Below are 21,209 nucleotides of genomic sequence, written 5' to 3' on the forward strand. Positions count from 1 at the left end.
GCGCTCCTCTCTTTGCAATGACAATGTGCCAAATCTGGGCATTTTGAAAACATTTTCCATATGCTTTAACAGGGGACTGATAGACAAAGAAGAAAAGGAGATGATCTTTTTGCTCTGAGGTATATTTTCCTTAACATTTTTCTCTTAGACTTTCACTAATAATCATTTTAAAGCAAAAGTTTGAAATCATTTCATTCTTTTTTTTTTTTCTTTCACCTTTTTTTTTCTTGCTATCTTGTAATTTATTCCTGAAGTGGAATTTTGGTTACAATATAATGTAAAGCTATCATTTCTGTACCTTGGCAAACAACATTTGTTTCAAAATCTTTGATTTAGTTTCTGCTAGCTGCCTTTTGTAATTGAAGATGGATTTAATTATACATTTTTGTAACTTAGATCAGATGGGCTGTTTGTTTGCTGCAGGATTTAATGGTGTTTTTGTGTCTAATATTTAGGGATGTTACATACAGAGGTGGTGGCTTTTCTTCAGTTATAAAGGTCTGCACTTTTGTCTTGGAAATGTGGATGTTGAGATGAATGTATTGTCCTGTTTTCAAATAATTCTATTCGGTAGCCAGTGTTTAGTACATTGTCTAAACAGCACTGTTTTGACTAGATATAGATGTTTTAGGTTTAAAAAGATCACAACTTTATCGTCTATTCAGTGAAATCTCAGTTCTTTCTTTTCCCACTTATCTATCTTTTCCCATCTGCGTCGTTGTCTCTTACAGCTATTCCCCAGATGAAATGTAAAATTTTTGTTGGATATGTTTGCTGGAAATATCTCCATGTGTTTTGAGAAGGGTGTGCTTGTGATCCTGGGTTTGGGGGCAGGCAGTGAGTATACTGGTGCTGAGGGAGGTGGGGGGTGTAGTGGTAAGTGATAAGGAGTCCTCATTAATTTGCATAAGAGCTGTTGAAGTGCTTGTGAAGTTGGTGAAGTGCTATTGTTTGGGGACAGTCCCGCCTGATTTTGTTTATAAACACTGGGCTGGTTGCCTAGAGGGAAAGAAGGTCACAGCACTGTCTGAGCCCTGACCTCTGAAAGGCCAGAGGGTGTCTGACTTTTCCCTCCCCCTTCCCCCATCCCTTCTCTCCTCCCTTAATTCTTCCCTCCTCAGACCGTCTATAACTCCTCCCATTTTCCCCATTCCTGACCTTACCTGTGCCTAACTTTACATAATAATGACTGCACCCCCCACCCCAACACTTCAAAAGCAGGTCAGAACCTCCAGAGGAAAAAGGTGAAACATTTACTGCAAAGTAAAAACCAAAAACGGATTTTGGTTAGAAAGAGAGAAATATACAGAAATATGGAAGTACAGATTGAGACCGGGATCAAGATAGGGGCATTTAATGACAAAAAAAGACCACAAAGGAGATAAGAGCCAGGTTGGGGGAGGGGAGGGAATCATCGAACGACAGATTTTAACTGCCCACAAATGCTACACACACACACACACACACACACACACACACACACACACTTAAAATGTCTTTCCTTTATGAATTTCATTTCATCTACCTCACTCTAACCATCAAAGACAGTGTCCATTCTGGATGTTAGGTCATATTTTACCCCCCCTCCCCCTTGTGAGTTCTCAAGAAAACTATACTTTTTTTTTTAATAGTAATGAGATTTGGCACTCTTCCACATTATTTCTTGAATTATTTCACTGTAAATATGTTTGTGACACCTTCCCAAATAAGCCCTTCACTTTCCCATTCACTGACAAACTTCACGTCTCGCTTTTACACGCATACACACACACACACACACACACACACACACACACACAGAGCCCACCTCCCCACTCACAAAATGACAGACATTGGTATCAAGTTTAAGTGTGTTTTGGAAAGGAGTTGCTGAGTTAAAAATGTTAGTTAACAGACTGCCTTTGTCAAATAGCCCCCGGGTGGAGAAGACCCAACAAAAAAAAAAAAAAAAAGGAAGGAGGAGGGGGGCTGAGGATCTGAAAGTGTCTGTGGTGATATAAAGGGTTCCTAACACTGAAATCTTGTAATACCTCGTTTCAAACTGAGCTCATCTATAGACCCCGGATGCGCGGTCAAAAGACTGGGAACCTTTTCCCCTTGGGCTGGGGTTGGTCTAGAGCTGGCGGGACGTGAGGCAGAGGGAGGTGGGGTATTTGCTAGTGAACTGCTGAGGGCAGGGCGGGGAGACCGGGGGACAGACAGCGGAAGACTCCTTAAAGAGGCTTTAAAGCCCAGAGTGTCCACGTTATAGATTTGGTTAATAAAACCCGCCAAGGAAAAGTCTGGAAGTGGAAATTACCTTTTGTCTCAGTATTAATTACTCCTTGCCTCCGCCACTCAACACCTAACCACCTGGTGTCCCTTTTGGGTTCTCCCCCAGCTCGGGGCTCGGCGTCAGGGTCCGAGCGCCCCGGAGTGGGCTCGGCTCGGCTGGGGTGGCCCTGGAGTGTGGGAGAGGGTGTAGGGAAAGTTCTGGGTACTGCAGGGAAACCTCTGCTCCTTTCACTTTGTAATAAAAAGTAGCCAAACGTTCCTGGAGGGCAGCGGCGGGTTCGCGCAGAGTTTAGGGACAGTGGAATGGGGCGTGGGGGGGGGCAGGGTCAAAGGTTGACGGCAAGGGGTCCGCAGAGACCCGAGAGGAGCAGCTGGGTTTCCTGGAGCGAGGGGCGGAGGAGGAGGGCTCCAAGGGCCGCGGCGCAGCCCGGGCGAGCCGGGCCGATCGCGCCCTCGCCCCGGAGCAGCCCGCGGGCTGGGCTCGGGCTCGCCCGCCTCGCCGCGCCCCTGCCCGCGGCGCTGCGCTCCGCGCCCCTAGGCCCACCCCAAGCAGACCTGCCATCGCTTCTCCCCAGCTACCCTCCTCGCGCGGGCGCGCTCCGAGGCCGAGCCCTGGAGGAAACTCTTGACTCCTTGCTCGTCCCTCTCTGCCCCATCCCCTCAGCCCATTAACCCCCGACCCTCACCCCAGCTTCTCTTCTTAGGAAAGAGGTGAAAGAGGATGAGAAAGAGATGATTAAAAAGCACACACACACACACACACACACACACACACACACACACACACAGCCTAGGAGGGGAATACTCGCTAGCAGAAGGGATTGCAAAAGTGGGCGCTCCTCTTACAAATCCTCCTTCCTTTTGTTTTCTTACTTAGAATTCAATAACTGCCCCCCCCCCCACCGAGGGGGGGGGAGAGAGAGACAGAGAGAGAGAGAGAGAGAGAGAAAGAGAGAAGAGAGATGTATTTTCCAAGAAAAGAGAGGGATAGGGACGTAGAGGAGAAATAGCCACCAAATTTTTAAAATGGTTTTCCTGATTTGACGCTTGGTGTTTTGACATTAATGACATTAATGTTATTGATGATGTTTCAGGGAGAAAAAGGCAAAAGAAATAAAGGAGAACTTGAAAACGAAATGATCATCATTTCCCTATTCTTCCATGCCAGAAATAGACCCCTTTCTTCACCTGAGCCTGAAACAGACTTATTGTTCTCAGGTGTTTCCTTCATCATATGCATTTACCCGTCTGAAATCGCAGGAAATGGTTTTTCCATCAGTGAGCTTGTACACGGAGCCCTCTCCCGCAAAGGGCTTGATCTTTTCTGATTTGAACCTGAAAGTCTCCCTGCCTTCATTTCCCCTCAGTCTTTTTAAAAGCCCCCACCCCCTTCCCCAACACACACCTCAAATACTTTTTTAAAGCCAGAATTTTTGCTCTCTGGGGTGTTTTTCTGTAAACAGCAATGCTACATAAACACCTCCTTCACTTGCAAGTTACAGAGAATTAAAATTTTACCACCGTGGCCATGTATATTTCCTAAAGCACATGGATAAACTCAACTGAGGTACAATCAGCACGCCAATGATACAGTTACTATGCAAAGGTAAGACTGTAAACAAAGTAACCTGAAAATCTTAGAAAGCCATACACTTTGAGCAGATTTCTTCCCTAGTAAGTTTAAAATAGAATGCAGTCTTTGGAGAGGTAGATGATTTTCTTTCTGTTAGCGTTTAGTAGCCCTGGTTTATACTATACTAGTACATACATCGACTTCAGATTCCTAAGGTGGTGATTTGCTTTTTTTTTCTTAATAAAGACCATATCTAGGTTGTATTCTCTACTCCAAGCCTCTGGACTTTCATTGTAACCTTAGCCAGCTGTTGTAGGCATCTAGCTTTCCTGATTTGGGCCTAGGTCTGCTCTTTTGAGGACTATGCTTTTATCCTCCCAGGTGTCTTGTTTGGTTTTTAATGCCATTTGCATCAGTTGTAGGATTTTCCAAATGTTCCCTGATAACAGGAGGTTTCAGGCCCTGAAAGGTACATGTTTGCAGCCTCTGTTGTTCTTAGTGCTTCTGTGATAAACCTTCCTGTTGGTATTTGGTAGATCTGGTGCTTAAGGCCTAAGACAAGGTTTTGAAGCAGATCCTGGTGATCCAAAACTTCAAAGGCCTGTCAACTCAAAAGCAGCTAACGCCTCACCTGTCCAGGAACCTGGACATTGAAAGTATTTCCTGTTTTTAGCTTGTTTGGTTTGTTACTTTCACCTTCTCTAGAATTCCTATTTTTGAAATATTATATAGATAGTGTCTATTTGTGACCTGTGGTATAGCAGTGTATCAAGATACAATCTGAGTAGCAAGGAACTATATATATATATATATATATATATATATATATATATATATATTCCATATTCAGATATTCAGTAGGGGGTATTTAAAAGTATGTCTATTCCTAGTTTTAGTTAATTATCTTTTAATGAAAGTGTCACTCATATTCACATCTGTAATATTGGAAAGAGATAATTAGATTTTCAAATGAGAATCAGCCACCTTAAATTTTGCACCAGAAAATACCAAGTATATTTCATTCTAATGAGATCTGTAGTGGGGTTTTAAAATTCATCATAATGTGCTTCAAGAAAGATAATTCAACAGACTTGCAAGATGAAAGGTTTTTTTCCCTAAGTCTTCTTAAAGCTATTACATTGAACTTATGCAATTCTGATAAAATATTCAAAAATATTACATAAAGGCTAGAATCAGATCCCCACTATCACCCCTGTACCCATCACTTATTCTCATTTGAAAGTTTACTTTGACTCAACTAACCGCTGCCATCTTCCATGCCCTGGGTTTTCTCTCCTGAGTGTGTAAGCGAAAGATACCAGCCTAAATAGGTGCCGGTGGATCCAGAGTGCAATCCTTCCTTTGAAATAGGCTGGGCCAAGCGGGGTGTGCACACTGCCAGGCACCCTTTATTTACATACATCTGCATATTTGCTCAGGCCCCGTATTTCGCCATTAAAATGCATTCTTGTTCACAGCAGAATAAATGAAGCAGAGAAAAACTCTTCATTACTCTAACTTACATTTCTCCTTAAAGCTCCCTGGTAAACAAATCTCTGGTCCGATAGTAATTACTTTGACTCATTAAAATTAAAAAAATTTTTTTTTCTACTGGTTAAAGGGCATTGCTTTGGCGGTATTTGTGTTTTATTTTCTCTCCCTTTTTGCTGAGAGAGAGAGAGGGAGGAGAGAGAGAGAGAGAGAGAAAGAGAGAGAGAGAGAGAGAGAGAGAATGTGTGTGTGTGTGTGTGTGTGTGTGTGTGTGTGTGTGTGTGTGTGTGTCTAATGAAGTTTGGGAGTCGCGCGCGCAGGGGCGCGTGGGGTGCGAGCCCCGGAGGCCCCCATCCCCTGCCCTGTCCGCGGTCGCAGCGTCCCAGGCTCCCGCCGCAGCGCTCCGAGCCTTGGAAGCCGCTCGGCTCCCGGGCTGCTCCGAGTCCGGGCTGCGCGTCATTTGCAGTCTGGGGAATGTTGATCACCTCACTAATTACACCTCTCTCTCCCCCCCCTCTCCCTCTCCCTCTCCCTCACTCTCCTCTCTCATTCCCAGAGTGCATATCGGGAATAGACACACAAAGACATGCGCACTCAACTTAATCAGCCATTTTTTTAAACAGGGCTAAAACGATAATAATTAGCAGAATAAAGACATATCGGATTTTCATTTCCTTTCCTCCTTTTCCCAACCCCTTCACAACCAAACAGCGAGACCGCGGTCGGCACATGCTTTAACTCCTCCCGGACCCCCGAGGACCGCTCCATGCCCCCCACTTTCTGCTTCAGCGTTTTTATTTTCACCCAATAAAGTTCGAGGATTATTTTTTTATTTTTTTTTATTTTTTTTTAAATGAACCCTCTCGTTTTACTTGGATGTGATCAGCTGTAAGTAAAATAAAAGCAAAACAAAAAAGAGGCGAAGATCGAGTAGGAACTGCAGGGGAAATGGAAAGTAAGTTTTTTCTTTAACTTTTATTGAGTAGTTTGTGTTAAATTTAGGTCGAGTATCGATTATCTTTCCAGCCTGATCTTGCACAATCTTTGATATTTCGCTCCCTCTCTCTCCCTCTCCGCCTCTCTCCCTCTCTGCCCCTAGCTCGCTCGCTCTCGCTCGCTCTCGCACACATCCCCTCATCCCGACCATCTCTTCCGCTCTGCCCCCCTTTTCTATCTCTTTCCCCCTTTTTTTTTGGCTCAAGGATTTGCTCCGCTGCAAGAGGGAGGGGGCACTGAGGGACCTGATTTTCCACTTTCTTTGCGGGGGGGGGGGGCTGCGTTTTTGGGATTTAACTTTTGGATTCAGTGGCGGATCATCCACGTTCGGCCGAGCAGTTTTCTCTCCTTTTTTTTTTTTTTTCTGTCTTTTCGGGTTCTGTCTCCACTGCGAGCCTGTGGCGTTCTCGTGGCGCGGGGAAGCTGTCAGCTCCGCAGCGGCGCGGGCACTGCCAGGGGTCCCCGGTCGCCCCGCGCCCCCGCAGCCCGGTCGGGATGGCCCTTTCTTCTCACTCATCCTCCCAAAGTTTGGACTCTGGGCGGCGGGGCTTGGAGTCCCTCTCCCCCCTACTCTGTCCCTGCTCTACCCGCCCCCCCCCCTTATTCAGCCTCGTTCTTCTTCCTCCTCTTACCACCCCCACCCTTGCCTCTCTCAAGTTCCCCGAAGGGCGCTTAGCGCGCGGGACTGGCGGAGGACCCGGGGTCCGAACGCCTCGGGCAGGGGGGTCCAGGGGGCCGGGGCGCTAGCTGGGGCTGGGCTGCAGGTAGACCCCCGCCGGCCGGCGCGGGCGGCGGGCACCGCCGAGGGCTGCTCGCGGCGGCGCGGGCGGCGCGGACTCGGGCGCTGGCGAAAGGGAGGCAGGTCCGTTAGGAGGCGGGAACGCCGGGCCTCGGGGCCAGGGACCCGGGAGGCGGCAGCAGCTCTCGCCTGGCGCTCTCGCTGCTGGGTGTGTGTTAGACCAGGGATCGATGCCAGCGGCTCGGGGTCAAGAATCTTTCCTTTCCTTTTGGCAAAGGGTGTGTGTGTGTGTGTGTGTGTGTGTGTGTGTGTGTGTGTTGGGGGGCTGTGGCCGCTGTGAGAACTGATTTATTCCCTGCCCCCCCCAAGGAGGTTCCATGTCTACAAACGAACTTCACCTTCTTCGCCTCTCTCCGCATCAAGTGCGCCTTCCGGCCGGGAGCAGCTAAGGGAAGAGGGGCTGGAATGCGTCGGGTCTCGCCTTCCTCCTACTTCTATTTCACACCCTCCTCCCCACCCCCCATTCTTTCTGCTCGTTTCTATTAGAAAAAAATAATAAAATTTCTCATGGAATTGTATAAAGTTTCGCTGCCGATGCCCAAGTTACTGAGGGTTACCCATCCTGTCCCCCTTCCCCCACGGAAGACGGTGCACTGGTTTGTATTTCTTTTGTTACCTGTGATCCGGGCGGGGGGCTCCTTTCGCGGCTCGGGCTGGGGTCCGGCCCGGAGAGGAGGCTCCGGTGGGCGCCTTTGGCCGCGACTCCTCACTTCCGCGCGGTTCTGCTGAGATCTTAGCTACCGTTCGGTGAGACACTCTCCTTGTAGGTACCAAAGGTTCAGATCGCAAACACGGACCCCCCCCACCCCGACCCCTACACACACATACATACACACTCACACTCAACACGTACTCACAGACACACACACGTTCTCCCTACTCCCCCCCCACCTCCAGCCCCCACCTTGCCTTTCCCCTCCCCCCTTCCAAAAAAAGCACATACACAACAACAACACCCCCCCCCCCCAAACCAAACAAAAACCCAAAGACAAGTTCACTGGCGGAAGATGGTGGATTGACACTGACTCAGACAGAGGCAGGTTCACCAGGAAATCTGGCGGTCCCGATTTCTGACAGTTGCATTTCCTCTCCTTGAGTCCTTCCCCCCCCCCTTTTTAATAACTCTGTTCCATGTTTAATCAAGGATCATGTAGATGGCAAAAGGAGAGACAGAGAGAGAGGAGAGAGAGGAGAGAGGAAGAGAGAGGAGAGAGAGACAAGAGACAGAAGGAGGGTTCTTTTTTTTTTTTTTTTTTTTTTTTTTTTTATTGTGTTCTCCTGGATTTTCAGTGGCTTGATCCCTATAAACGTGGAGTGGTTAAAGCTCATATGTAGTATTATATTTTTAGTTGGGTGGATGGATGGAAGAGTCAGGGAGAGGCTGCGGCTGCCGCTGCCTTTTCGGGTGTTGCTTAGATTAAGGCTGAGACTTGGCTGCGATTGGGACGCGACAGTGACACGGGCATCGATCGCTTCCATTGAGAGCAATGCAAAAACACAGCCCGGGTATGTAACACTCTCGGTGCCATCAACATTTGTTTTACTTTATATTTACTGGCAAAACTGACAGAGCAACTCAGACTTTCTTTCTTTCTTTCTTTTTTCCCCTCTTTTCTCTTTTCTAACTGAGGAATAAAAAACAATTGTGCATAGAAGTTGTTGGAAATGATGGTTTAAATACAACAGAAAGGAGATATTTGGAATTATTTCACCACCTCTGTGACTGATCGTGTTTTAGAGTTTTTCTTCTCCACAGAGGAGCATATTACAGAAAATGAAGGTTTTCTTTTTTCCTTCCTGGTCTTAAAAAGAGAAAATCCTTAAGGGAATATTTGATAGTTTTCAACGTTTGCGGTTTCAATCAGCAGGAAGGCACACAAAAATAAAAGATGGCTAGCCAGCTGTTTTAACCTCTTGCACCTGGCTTCAGTGTGGGGATCATAAGGTTTATATAGTTATTTTTTAATGGTTTTAATATTTATGGCATAAACTGAGGCGAGAGCATCACTGTATTTATTCAATAGCTGGTTGCTTTTGGATTAAAAAAAAGTAAAGTCATATTTGAGTGTTTTCATTTTTATGGCAATGAAGATAGAGCCAATGAAATATGGGGGAAATACCATAAATCTGAAAAGTGAAATGTACCTAAGGAACAAAGAAAGGTCAGGTAAACCAGCTGTGTAAGTCAAAGCAATAGCACCAACTGTGGGGTTAGACAGGGAGACTGGGCTCTGCGTCTAGGAAGTGAAAGTTGCCACTAAAAGTTAAAAATGTAGGAACCATGTTCAGCTCTATTGTACTCTTTTGCAGTTTTTAGTAGATGAGCCCAAATCTGTTCATTAATTTTGAGCTAGTTGGATTATTTTTAAAGATGCTGCACCAGCAAAGGAAAGCATAAAGGATGCTGAGAAAATCGCTGTTTAATATTGCAGAATTTACTGCTTTCATTCTGACCATGAGCCTAAATTTACACAATGAAATTTGATTATCTCTAATAACAATATTAGATCCTCCACTGGATGGATGAGAATTGGGGTGGTTTTGTTGATTGCAAGGGTTTAATGTTGCATTTCAGAATCTGATGTGGTTTGGCCTCCCTTCCATTAACTGGAAAACCCCTGAGGTTTTACAATTATTTCTTAAAGATAATACATTTAAGATTGCATTGGTAGGCTGAAGAAAAGTCATAAAGGCAAGAAGGGAAGCCCTTAATAACTCTTGAGATTCAGACATGTTCAGCAGTTAGATTGGCTCTGACTTCACCAAGGGTCGACAATGTGTCATTTCCACGAAGCCAAATTGCCCTCTGCCTATATGATATTAATGTGCAAATCAATATTTCAGGGATTAAATTTCCCTTCTTCATTTTTTATGGTTTCTACCTCAATAAGTCTCAAGTCTATTAGAAGAGGCTGGATGATTTAAAATCTTTCACTGCAGAATGGCTTGTCGTAGTCTTGTTTCACAGACCATTTTAGGATTTTCGTTATAAAGACTAAGGGCATCCTAAGGAAGTTGTGTAGTAGTATAAAGGCATGCTCAATAGCATAAAGCCCTTGTTCGATTAGTAGCTAAGAGGTATTGGAAATATAATATATATGTTTATGCAACACACACACACATTCTGCTGCTTTAAAAATATTATGTTAATCACCTATTGATTTATTTCAAAATCAATTGAAGTTCCTTTCTTATTAGTGATTTGTTCAGCATTCTTGAGGACTGTGTTAATTTCCTTAAGGAGTATGCATGAATTGGCTTGGTGTGAAAGTATTTGGGAGGGATTTTCACTTAGCAGTATTTTCCTAAGAAATATTTCCAGAAACCACTGTTTGTAAGAGTAATAATCAAGTGTTGTCATCTGCATACATTGTTGTCATAGCTATCATTGCATTTTGTGGCTGAATGATTTAGCTGATAACTGTTAAAGGAGGCCTTCTCCAGTTCATTGTACATTTATTTCCAGTACTTAGTGGGCACAATGTTTCTTTTAACCCTCTTGGAGAAACACATTTGTAAAAGAAAATATGAGATTTGATTGGAAATAATACAAAGCAGAAATTTGGGAGGTCAAAAAAAAAAAAAAGATTGTGACTTTATCACATAATCTTGGGAAGGCCTACTGTCTATCATTTGGTGGTGGTTTATAGTCTAAAACCATCTGGACCAAGTTCCGCACAGCTGCACGAATTTCATATGTGATAGAACATTTTTTCCATTCAGTGTGAAATGTTCCTTCCTAAAAAACGTACACCAGACTCGCTTAATTTAGTCTGTTAAAAGAAATGCACATGAAAAAGGACAAAAGGCTCTTTAATCTCTGCAAGCTGTTTGTTTTTCTTCAAGATTCCTGTCTGTTTGGGTTTGAAAAGTCATGTTTATTGAGGGGATGATTCTGAGGTGTGACATTAAAATAATATATGATTTTTGGACTGGTGGCCACGCTCCTGCTTAATTTGCAGAACTACTTTTTATGCCTGTCAAAACATAGAGTTAATCTATCCTTATTTACAATTAATCTCAATAAAATTAATCTTAACTATGCTTTATTCAGTGGCTTAAAATATCTAATTATATTCAATTAACTGCTGTCATAGTAATTAACATTGCTTAATTGCCTCTGCATATATTTATGTAAAGCTCATTAGGTGCTGATGCTCCCTTTTCCTTTTCTACTTGCCATTTTTGCTGTTGTCAAACCATTTTCATCTCCCAAGGTTCCACAATGTCAGTGAGAGCAAATTCTTAACATTTTCTTGAAATGGATGTTACTGCTTTTCTATGAGAAGATACTCGTTATAAGTCTTTAAAGACTAACCCACTCCCCCTTTTCCCTCATTTCTGGTCCCTACCACACTCACAAAATATTTTCTGTCATTGTTGCTAGAAATATGAGAAGCCAGGTTAAGCTTTGTGTTTATAAATGAGGAGCCTTTCTGTGTCTGCCTAGGGGCTGTACCCACAGGCAGAGTTTCTATCCTCTCAGACCATTCTAAGGGTTAAAGACTTGGCCAAGGTTCAAACTGAAAAGCGCCCAGGGAAAGTGCATGTGAATATGTACAAGTTTCATGTAATTAGTGCTTAATTATATTAACATATGCAAATTGTCAACTTAGGAGCTTGTTGAGCTGGCAAAGATCAGCTAGGCACAATTGCTGTATTGTTCTGAAACAATAATGGATTTCAAGTTGGATTGTGGAAACACATAACTAGCTATCTAATTTAACTCATACCATGGTGAAATTTCATTAGTCTCCATGGAGACTGGTTTAATTGTGCTGACTAATGTTCTGGGCTGCAGAATGTCCTAAAAAGAAAGCGTTGTTTGCCTAATCCACCTTACAATGACACTTGTTTGTACATGTTTCCCTTGTGTGAGAATTTGCATATGCAAATAAATAGTTTCTCTGCCCCATTTGTCATGGCTGTTCATTACCCATGAAGAGGACATTGTTACCAGGCTGTTACTGAGTCTCCCAAGACAGGATAGTGTCAACCAGTCCAGCTACATTCTTTCATAATTTGTTTCTGATTAATAGACCAGAGTGAGTCTCCGTCTCTTTGGGCATCTGCAAAGGGAAGGTCACTTCTGTCACAGAAAAGAGTTTCTGCAGTATGCTGGGGGACTTTTTCTTCTTCCGATCATTCTCCTTTTCTCCATTCATTGGTTAACACAGTCATATTTAAAATAACGTATTCTTGTCCTAAGAATGCCTCTACTCATAATCTCTAGTTTCCTAAAGCAAAAAGATAGGAAAAGAAAGGAGATTCTGTTATTGGAATATTAATCCTGTTTTTGACAGAAAGGTAAACTGATATAATTGCTTTTCAGTTGAAGGAATGGGGGTTTATACAAGTGTGAAAGCATCGGAAAAGGATTAGCATTTTTTTGCATAATGAAAAGCTCTGTTGAATAGGGTTCTGAATGGCTGACTGAATGACTGAGATGAAAGAAGATGAAAATGCTGGCCCCTCTTTCTTTCTGCCTATGCTCTGCTCTCTCTAAAGTTATGTTTGTCCAGGACTTGAGAAAACAAGCAGGGGCTCAGATTTCAGCAACTTATAAGGTGCCCTGTGTTCTCATCGTCACTGGGAAGTACTATGTATGACAATTGTGCAGCTAGAGGATGATAAACAGGGGTTTGTATGTAGCAGAGTTTTCAGAAACATGCGAGCCTCGCCAAATATTGACTATTGGGCGTCACGAATTCCCAGCACTTTGCTGTCGAAAACAGTTACTTCAGAGGTGGCCACGAGAGTGGTGTGGATATTTAATTTATGTTGATGGACTATATGGTGTTCCTCCACCACCCCCGTAGGCTATAAATAGCTCTCAATAGGTAGAATGCTTCGTTTGGGAAAGAGCTGTGTGTCCTCACTTGTGGCAATGTTAAGTGTTTTAAGTGGCCCGTCAGCTCTTGTGGTTGGGAGGGGTTCGTCGACCAGGATACAGAGTTATTTTCTGAGGATTTCATTCATCTTCCTGTTGCCTTGTAGGTATATGGTGCATTTCATTTTGAGCTAAGTCCTTTATAAAGTGTCTAAGTATTGTATGTTCGTTCTCGGAGACGTTTGCAGTAAGGTTTTCTCTTGTCACTAGTTAGAGTTGTAACTGGTTATCAGTTGACAACATGGTCAGGGCTCCCTCTTACTGATGTTTCTTCAACCATAATTAGGGCAGTTAAAATACTGTTAAGTGTTGAGACACCTTCAAAGGTGGGAATTGATTCTTTTGTACATATGTAAAACAAATTCAGTGGGGATAATTATTTATAGGTATACATTTTAAACATGCTCTTTCCAGTTTGGGGGTCACCACAGATGAGCCATGGAAAGCTGCCCCAGAGCAGGACTGAAAGATTCCACCAGAGGTTAACCTAACCTGTTTTCTTCCCAGAGTGTAGAAGGTCTGTCGGCCTCATCACACTTTAGCAGTTCAGTTGCTGAGGTACTATTAAGACGGTTACATGGAAACTTGGGAAATCAGAAGTGTTTTCACGTAAATTAAAGGATAAGGGTTGCCTCTTGAGTACAGAATATTGTAAAGGAAAAGTGTTTGATCTTTGTTATATAAAGTCACCAAAATTCTTTACTAGAATCCTTTTAAAAATTTGTCAAGAAATTCTGGATTGTTTCAGAAACTTTTATGGTTAACTTTATGATATGCTTGCAAAAAAGTCTTAAAAGAACAAAAAAAATCCACATGGAGGCTATTTTACATGCAGAAGGGCTTATTAAGGTATTTCCATAAGAAAAATGTGTTAATTTAAAAAATAAATTCATTTATATTTTAAGACATTGTTAACCAAGCACCATGTGTTGTAACTGGCAGCTTTCCAGCCACCATGGAAGTGGATCACACATGGGTTAATAGTAGCTTATGTGATGTCTGCATTCTTAGGAAATGGGCAAAAGCCCAGGGTATTCTGATATCAAGATTTTAGGAATCAGACAGAAAGCAGAATATATGTTTATATGTGAGCAGATGGACACATGTGAGAACTAAAAGTGCACAATTTCTCTTGGCACTTGTTTTCGTTATCCCTGATGATATAACCAAGATCTTAGTGCACTCACAGTCTTTGATGGCTAAGGACGAAATGGTCTTTTAATGAGGGCTCAATGGCATTATTTTCTTGCATAAGGATTGTGCCCCTGTGATCTTGCTGGATTTGATGTTCTGTTAATTCCCTAGTTTCAGAGGTTCACAAGTTGCCTTGAAAGTTTGATATGGTTTCACGTTTGACATACAATCCTCAGTCCAGGAATGGCTGCTCTCCACTCCCCTACTCTCTTAAAGGTTTGTGAGTGAAATAAAATATTTGCCATTTTGAGCTATTTTTGAATGTATGCACACAACTTAAAAACGGCTGACACTGAAGTCCTATTTGGCAAGCAACTTATCTCTGATATAATTAGCCACTTTAACATTCTGGAGATTGAAAAAATAAACAAACAACATTTAAGAATTGGGCAGCTTGACTTGGTTAATATGTCATAATGCCCTGATGGTCCAAGACAAGTCCCGGGTAGGTGTTTTAGTCATTCAGGTCAGGAGTTCACACACCAGCATCATGTATTTAGGTGACTGATCATTCCTCATGTTTGCTTGTCCTGGGGATACAACAGTGCACAGTTGATAATTTCTGAATGGTACGCGCTATAACACATACCTCTGACGACAGAGTTTATAGGTTCTATTGTGTTCTAGCTATAAAAACAGAAAGCATTCTGCAAGTATTTACTCAGTCCTAAATCATTTTAACCAGGGAAAATTGACTTTTCGGTTAAAATATGCATTTTATAACTGTCCATAAAATTATTTTCCTTCACTGTAAAGAAGAAAGAAAATCCATAGCTTTAACAATGGTTAAAATACAAAAACATGTGAGCTGGTGTGTGCCACCTGGTTGTACTGTTAAGAACAAAACAAAACAAAACAAAACAAAACAAAACAAAATAAAACAAAACTTGGTAAGAAGGAAGTTTATGGAGAATCTTAAAATTCGCATGCTTGAAAGAGTAAATTGAAGAAGCCCAATCTTTTCCCAAAGTACCTTCATTAAACCTGAAAGGCTTTCTTAATGCGGATTCTCTAAAATACAGTTCTTAGTACTTTTTTCCATACAGTTAGGAATAGTGCAAGTAATACTTAAAATTTTATGAGCCTACTGCTCAATTGAGAACGAGTCATATCTTTGGTTTAGTATATACAAACTAGGAGTGTGTATAAAGACACGTACACACCCACCCACCCTCTTTCCATGTCGCTGTCTCTCTTTCCTTTTAGATGTAGATGTATTCCTAAGGGTAGCCTGTGAAATTTTCTCTCTGTAGACTAAATTCCTTTCATTTTCTAAGAGCTGGCCAACATGACCACAACAGAAAATAACAGGTAGGTTTGTAAGGCAACTGGAAACTATCAAGATGCTAAAGCCTGAGAATACCCTAGAGTTATTCAGTTCAGCCAGCTCATTTTAAAATATGGGATATTGAATTCAGGAGAAATGATCGTTGAATTACCAAGCAAGGTAGGAAAATGTCAGGACAAGAATTCAGATATCCCAACTCTAGGACCAATGGTCACACAGCTATATTGGCTGCTTGGAAAAGGGTTTGTTATGTGACTGAATGGGTCTTGGAAATAGAGAAGAAAAGGAAAATGTGCGGTGCAGACAAATACAAGTACAAGTACACTCTGGATGATATTTTATCACTGTGACTGTAAACATATTCTTGGGTTAATTAGGAGGTCAGCCTTGAATGGTCCAGATGAGTTTATGATTCATAAGAGTACTGATGACCTCAGTGACTTAAAATGTATGCTTAATAATCATGAACATGGTGTTTTGAAGAATAAGATTTCTATTCTGTGTAGGGAAAGTAAATGAAGACAGGGCCGTGATATTTTAAAGACAGCATAGTGCAGAGAGAATGACAGTAAAAAACAGACATTCTTTTGATTCTGTTTACTTTGGATTCCTCTTTAAATGAGTTTATTTTGACTTAGGCTTTAGATGTTTGAAAATCCACTCCATTTTTGACCACTCAATGACCATTAGGAATTGTGTTAGAGCTACGAGACACCTGAATTAAATTCTTATCCAAATGATTTAACCTTTCTAAGCCTCAATGTCCTCATTTGTATCTCAGAGTTGTGGTAGAGATTACATAACATAAAAGTGTTGTGAACATCAAAATAAGTAAATGTGACAGGGCCCGATACCCTATGTTCCCTTTTCTTTATTTTCAATAGCTGGTTTTGATGTAATACTCAACTGAACAGGATTTGATAAAGCAAGTCTACATAGGTCTTGTGAGTACAGATGCCCTCTCTCTTACAATAGATAGATGCAAGTAGAAACTGGGAAACGGGTATGCATAAAAGGTATATTCTTATCGACACATACCTAGATGACATCTAGGAGGACCATCCTACACCTCTACCACTCCATCATCATGGGTTGTTTTGGTTTGGAGGGCTTTTAGATGTTTAATGCATTTCTGGGTCTTTTTCTAAGAAGCAAATTAGAACAGGAATCGTTTTTAAATAATTCAGACCTTAGTCTATCTACATGAACTCAAGATTCCAGACTGTCCATTATATGCAATAATAGACGATACCACAGTGTTTATTTCAGTCTTGTTGACCCAGCCTGTTTGAAAGCCTTTGAATTAGAGGATTTCCAAAAACTGGATTAGATGCCATAGAAATACCTTTCCATGTTTTTGGTATTTTGATATTTTGATACACAACGAAAGGAGTATAGATACTATGACATTGGCACCCTGTTGATCAAGATTCATACCCACTTAGAGAAGAGATCCAATTACTAATAATCCAGTAATACTGTACAAACCTTAAACCTTTCAATTTTCTTGAGGGATTTTATAGCCAACTTATGAGACTGCAGGCTTATCTGTTGTTGGAGGACATCACAATCCTTTATCTTTTTGTAATAATGCATTATTCATTAGAGGAGTACCCAGGTTCAAAGATGATAAGATTCATGACAAGGGTTAATAAATTTATAATACAATTTTTGGACTATCTAAAAACAAAAATCTATTTATATTATGGACTTTCTTTTTAAAATTCATAATAATTTCCCATTGTGATACACATAAGATACATTTAAAATTATTATTTGTATTGTTATGGGAAATGTAAGTGTACTTGGATCATAAGTTTTCAGCTTTGAGTTTGCTTTTTGCTTAATGTGTGTGGCTCAAAATCTTTGTTAAAATTTTTCTTAAAAACAAAATGTGTGCCTTGCCTGTATTCTGGTCATTTATAACTGGCCCTGGACTTGATAAGAAATACATTAATATAAAGCTAAGCCTTTATTGAGTACTGATAAGGAAATGATACATTTCACTGAAAGAAAAACAGTTAGCATCTCAGCATTTTTCATGATGCTTATTTAAGTGTTTCCTCCAAATAAATTTCAGCCTCCATGAGGGCAGCAACCATACCTGTTTAATCACTGTATTGTGGGGGACATTATTGGCAAATCCTTGGTGCTTAATAAAATGTCTGTTGAATGAATGAAAAAATGAATAATAGTTCATTAAAAATGTACACAGAAAGCTTCAGTTTACTATTCTACTGGAATCTGCCTCTCTTCTTGAGATCTTCTTGAAAAGAAATAAACAACCTTGAAAACATCTGGGTTTGTCTTGGAAAACTCCATAGGGAAGACTATCTTCAGTGCAATCTGAATGGGTTTTTCTAGCAGAGCCATAGATTGTTGCAGTCAGAAGGGATGCAGCATAATCATCTTGTTTAACCCATAAGGAAACTGAAGCTCAGAGAAATTCCTGGGAAACATCACATAGTTACAGAGCCTCGCTGATCAGATCTAATGTGTATGTGCCCTTCTGCAGATCATTTCGTATTTTTCACCTTAGTGGAATTAGCTGCTGCCATATGTAAAGAGTCTATAATATTAATGTGAGAATAATTTCTGTTATGTTGGAGATATTTTCATTTGTGGAATTTCTCCAAGCAAAGGAAGGCTTTTCAGCTGGTACAATTTCTGTGATGACCACAGCACAAGCTGACTGCTCTGGGATTTTAAAGTTAAGCTGCTTGAGATAGGACAAGAATTGCTTGAAAGGTGAAAACTTGCAGGAAAAATGGGGTGGGTCATTTAGTTCTTGAAATGAAGCAGGGTGCAGATTAGGAATCATTATGGTTTGCCAGAAGTCCCTGGTCATAGAAGCCTGTTTAAGTGCTCACTGTCAACAAGGAAATCATGGGCAGCACTTACAGTGGCTCACCTCTGATTTATTCATAAACCTCACACGAGCACTTGGCTTTGTTCTTGCTCTAGTAAGGGGGACTGATGCCAATAAGAACAGGAATAAAGAGCTCCTTGCATGGTCCAAGAGTGAATAGCACTTTACCTCAAAGCCTGACCTCCTTTCCTGAGGTCTGTTATGCTACAGTTGACTCTGATTGGCTGTGTGTTCTCAGATGAAATGAGAGAAGAGGTTATAACAAGTATCTACTCTGTAAACTCCATAGTATACATAACAAGAACTACATAACTGGAACTTGGGTTCTAACTTAACCTAAAGGTTGTGATATTTATGCTAAATGGAAAGGCTTCCTTTTCCCCTCTCCTTTGCAACTTGAAAAGTTTCACATTTAATAGTAGGTGGAAAAATACTGCTTCCTTCTAATTGAAGAATACAATGATCTTGGAGTGAAATGGGCTTTGACAATCCCTTTCCCCATTAAAATGAATTTAGAGAGATTTCATAACATGGGAAATTAAGGGTTCAAGAATAAAATACGTACTACACTGGGAGAAAAATAAAGACCTGGGCTTGCAGATTGATTAGCCATGTTTATCTGAGAAGCTTTATTTGTGCCAACTTACAAGTGATGCTGTGCTCCAGCCACCCATGTTGAAGAGAAGGGACCTTTAAGAGACGGTCAGCTGGCTGGTTTGCACTGGGGCAGAGGTTGAGTAGAGTTACTTAAATCCCCAGAGCGACATTTAGTTAATGCTAGTCTTTTTTTTCCCCCTCCCCTGATCCTGTCCACTTTGGCTACTCTTTTCTCCTTTTGATGAAGTTGGTCTCTTACTACTTAAAGCGCATATATTTACACAAAAATTTCCTCAAATTTTCACAACACATTAACCCAGAAGAGCCATATTAGGAGATGGTGATGAGAGTTAATGATATATCTTTAGATAAAGCCATCCTCCCATGCAATCACATCAGAGTCATCAGCTCATTTGTCATGGCTGAAGTGAAAATGTCAGGACCAATGAGTGTATGAGTGCTGAAGGGGGCTAAAGGGCTTTTGGAGAGAGACATTTTTGTGCTGGGAGTCAGCCATGGCTTAGATTTAGCTCCAGGGAAATATTGGGATTAGCCAGCACTGTGTACAAATCCTTAGCATAACAGAATTAGTTGGGAAGCTGGAGAGGTGGGGTCATGAGTACGGGTGTATTTCTAGACTTATGCTCTAGGATGCAGGCCGGGAACTATGGAAAAGAGTGAGGTGACATAACCGTTATTTTAAGGGATGTGTTTCATTCAGGTTCATTGATTTCAGCAAGATTGAAGCCCTGGATTTGAAGGACATCAAGGAAAGACTTGCAATAACATACACTAAATATGTATATATGACTTTCGTTTTAAATTTGGCTGCACTGAAAAAAATTGATCTTAACGTCTGAAAGCTTTTGGGGGAGATAATATTTGGGCACACAAAGATAAGATTCAGGCACAATGTACTTTTGAATAGTATTTTAAAGTCAAAGTTAATGCTTCATTTAAGTAACAGTAATTATGGTGAAATACTTGTTGCGTTGTTGAATTTACCCAAGACTAAGAAGCTAAACTTCCTTTACACAGACTTCATTCCGAAACTTTAATTGAAAAGTAACTTATTTTCTTTGGCTACAAAAGTTCTTATCTTTGATAGACCAATACTAGCAGATTTATTTCATTTTGAATCCAGTGAACTGTTCTCTTTCAGATAATGCACCCATACAACCTTTTCTTGTTTAATTCGATTGATTTACAGTGTTAAAGTGAAATAATCTGATACCTGTTTCCTGCCCTTTGAGTATTTGTCGTCAAAGAAGCTGATTAGTTTTTCCCCCAGCTCTTTAGCTGTTTTAAATGTATAATTATCATTGCATGTCATTTGATAGCTGCACTAATTGCTGCCAACTATTGTCTGTTTGCACTTAATGCTGAAACCTGATCAACATCCTGCTTTGGTTGATGTTTGGTGGTAAACTTTAATTAACTCTTATTGCATTGAAGAAGAGTTCAGGCTTGGTGCTAACTAATCATTTACCTTCATTATGTCCTGACAGCTCCACTTGTTCTTGGTCCTAATAGATACACCAGTCAGTAAATAAACCTGCAAACCTCATGCCTTATAGTTGCTCCACACTGGTATTTTGCTACCTAAAGTATAAGATAATTGGGCCCAGATAATTATTTAGTTAGTTTAGTATCTCTAGTTCTGCAGACACTAATCTTAATTGCCTCTTTCATGCTGGACAATTTCATTTTAATAGAAACTGTAGATTTGAGATAACATTATTCCTTCAACATGGTTCCTATGAACATGCATCTTTTGAATCAATACAATTAAGCTTGTCTCCTGTTGGAATTCTTGTCATTATTTTTCCTGAAATACTTTTCCTGTAATGATATTGAAGTTAAAGTAATCAGGTTACCAGCAGATCATGTAAAATTCAACTCAAAATTGCTGGCTGCTTGATTTTAATTTGTCTGACATCAAGTTTGTTTGAAAAGGGATAATATGTGGGTAAACCAAGGAGCTTATAATTATGGTTGACGTTTGTTTGTTTATAATGAAATCTAATTAAAGTTCATACATTTAAAACACAAAAGTTAATTACTGAATTGCTCACTTCACTTATGGACAGCAGTCAAATTAACTTTCAGGCCAAACACACACACACACACACACACACACACACACACACACACACACGCATGCACGCACACACACACACACACACAAACAAACAAAGGGCTCTTCATAATAGAAATAAAATAACCAACTAATCTTAA

At 41.1% G+C, this 21,209-nt stretch overlaps 1 protein-coding gene and 1 long non-coding RNA gene across 3 annotated transcripts in view; one reads left to right on the forward strand and one right to left on the reverse strand.

Moving 5' to 3' along the window:
• Positions 1-5,970: 5,970 nt before the first annotated feature.
• The window catches only part of ZFHX4 (zinc finger homeobox 4), a 185,330-nt gene continuing 170,091 nt past the window's right edge, over positions 5,971-21,209 (forward strand). For both annotated transcript variants that reach the window (XM_047842266.1, XM_047842267.1), the window contains exon 1: positions 5,971-6,293. The gene's annotated coding sequence lies outside the window, so the exon portion shown is untranslated. The remainder of the gene's footprint in view (positions 6,294-21,209) is intronic.
• The window catches only part of LOC125156331 (uncharacterized), a 24,273-nt gene continuing 17,612 nt past the window's right edge, over positions 14,549-21,209 (reverse strand). Inside the window, exons 4-5 of the long non-coding RNA XR_007148548.1 lie at positions 16,544-16,649; positions 14,549-14,747 (exon numbers count right to left, since the gene is read on the reverse strand). This is a non-coding gene — a long non-coding RNA (uncharacterized LOC125156331). The remainder of the gene's footprint in view (positions 14,748-16,543; positions 16,650-21,209) is intronic.

This window comes from Prionailurus viverrinus, chromosome F2 (genome assembly GCF_022837055.1).
Source record: "Prionailurus viverrinus isolate Anna chromosome F2, UM_Priviv_1.0, whole genome shotgun sequence".
NCBI lineage: Eukaryota > Metazoa > Chordata > Mammalia > Carnivora > Felidae > Prionailurus > Prionailurus viverrinus.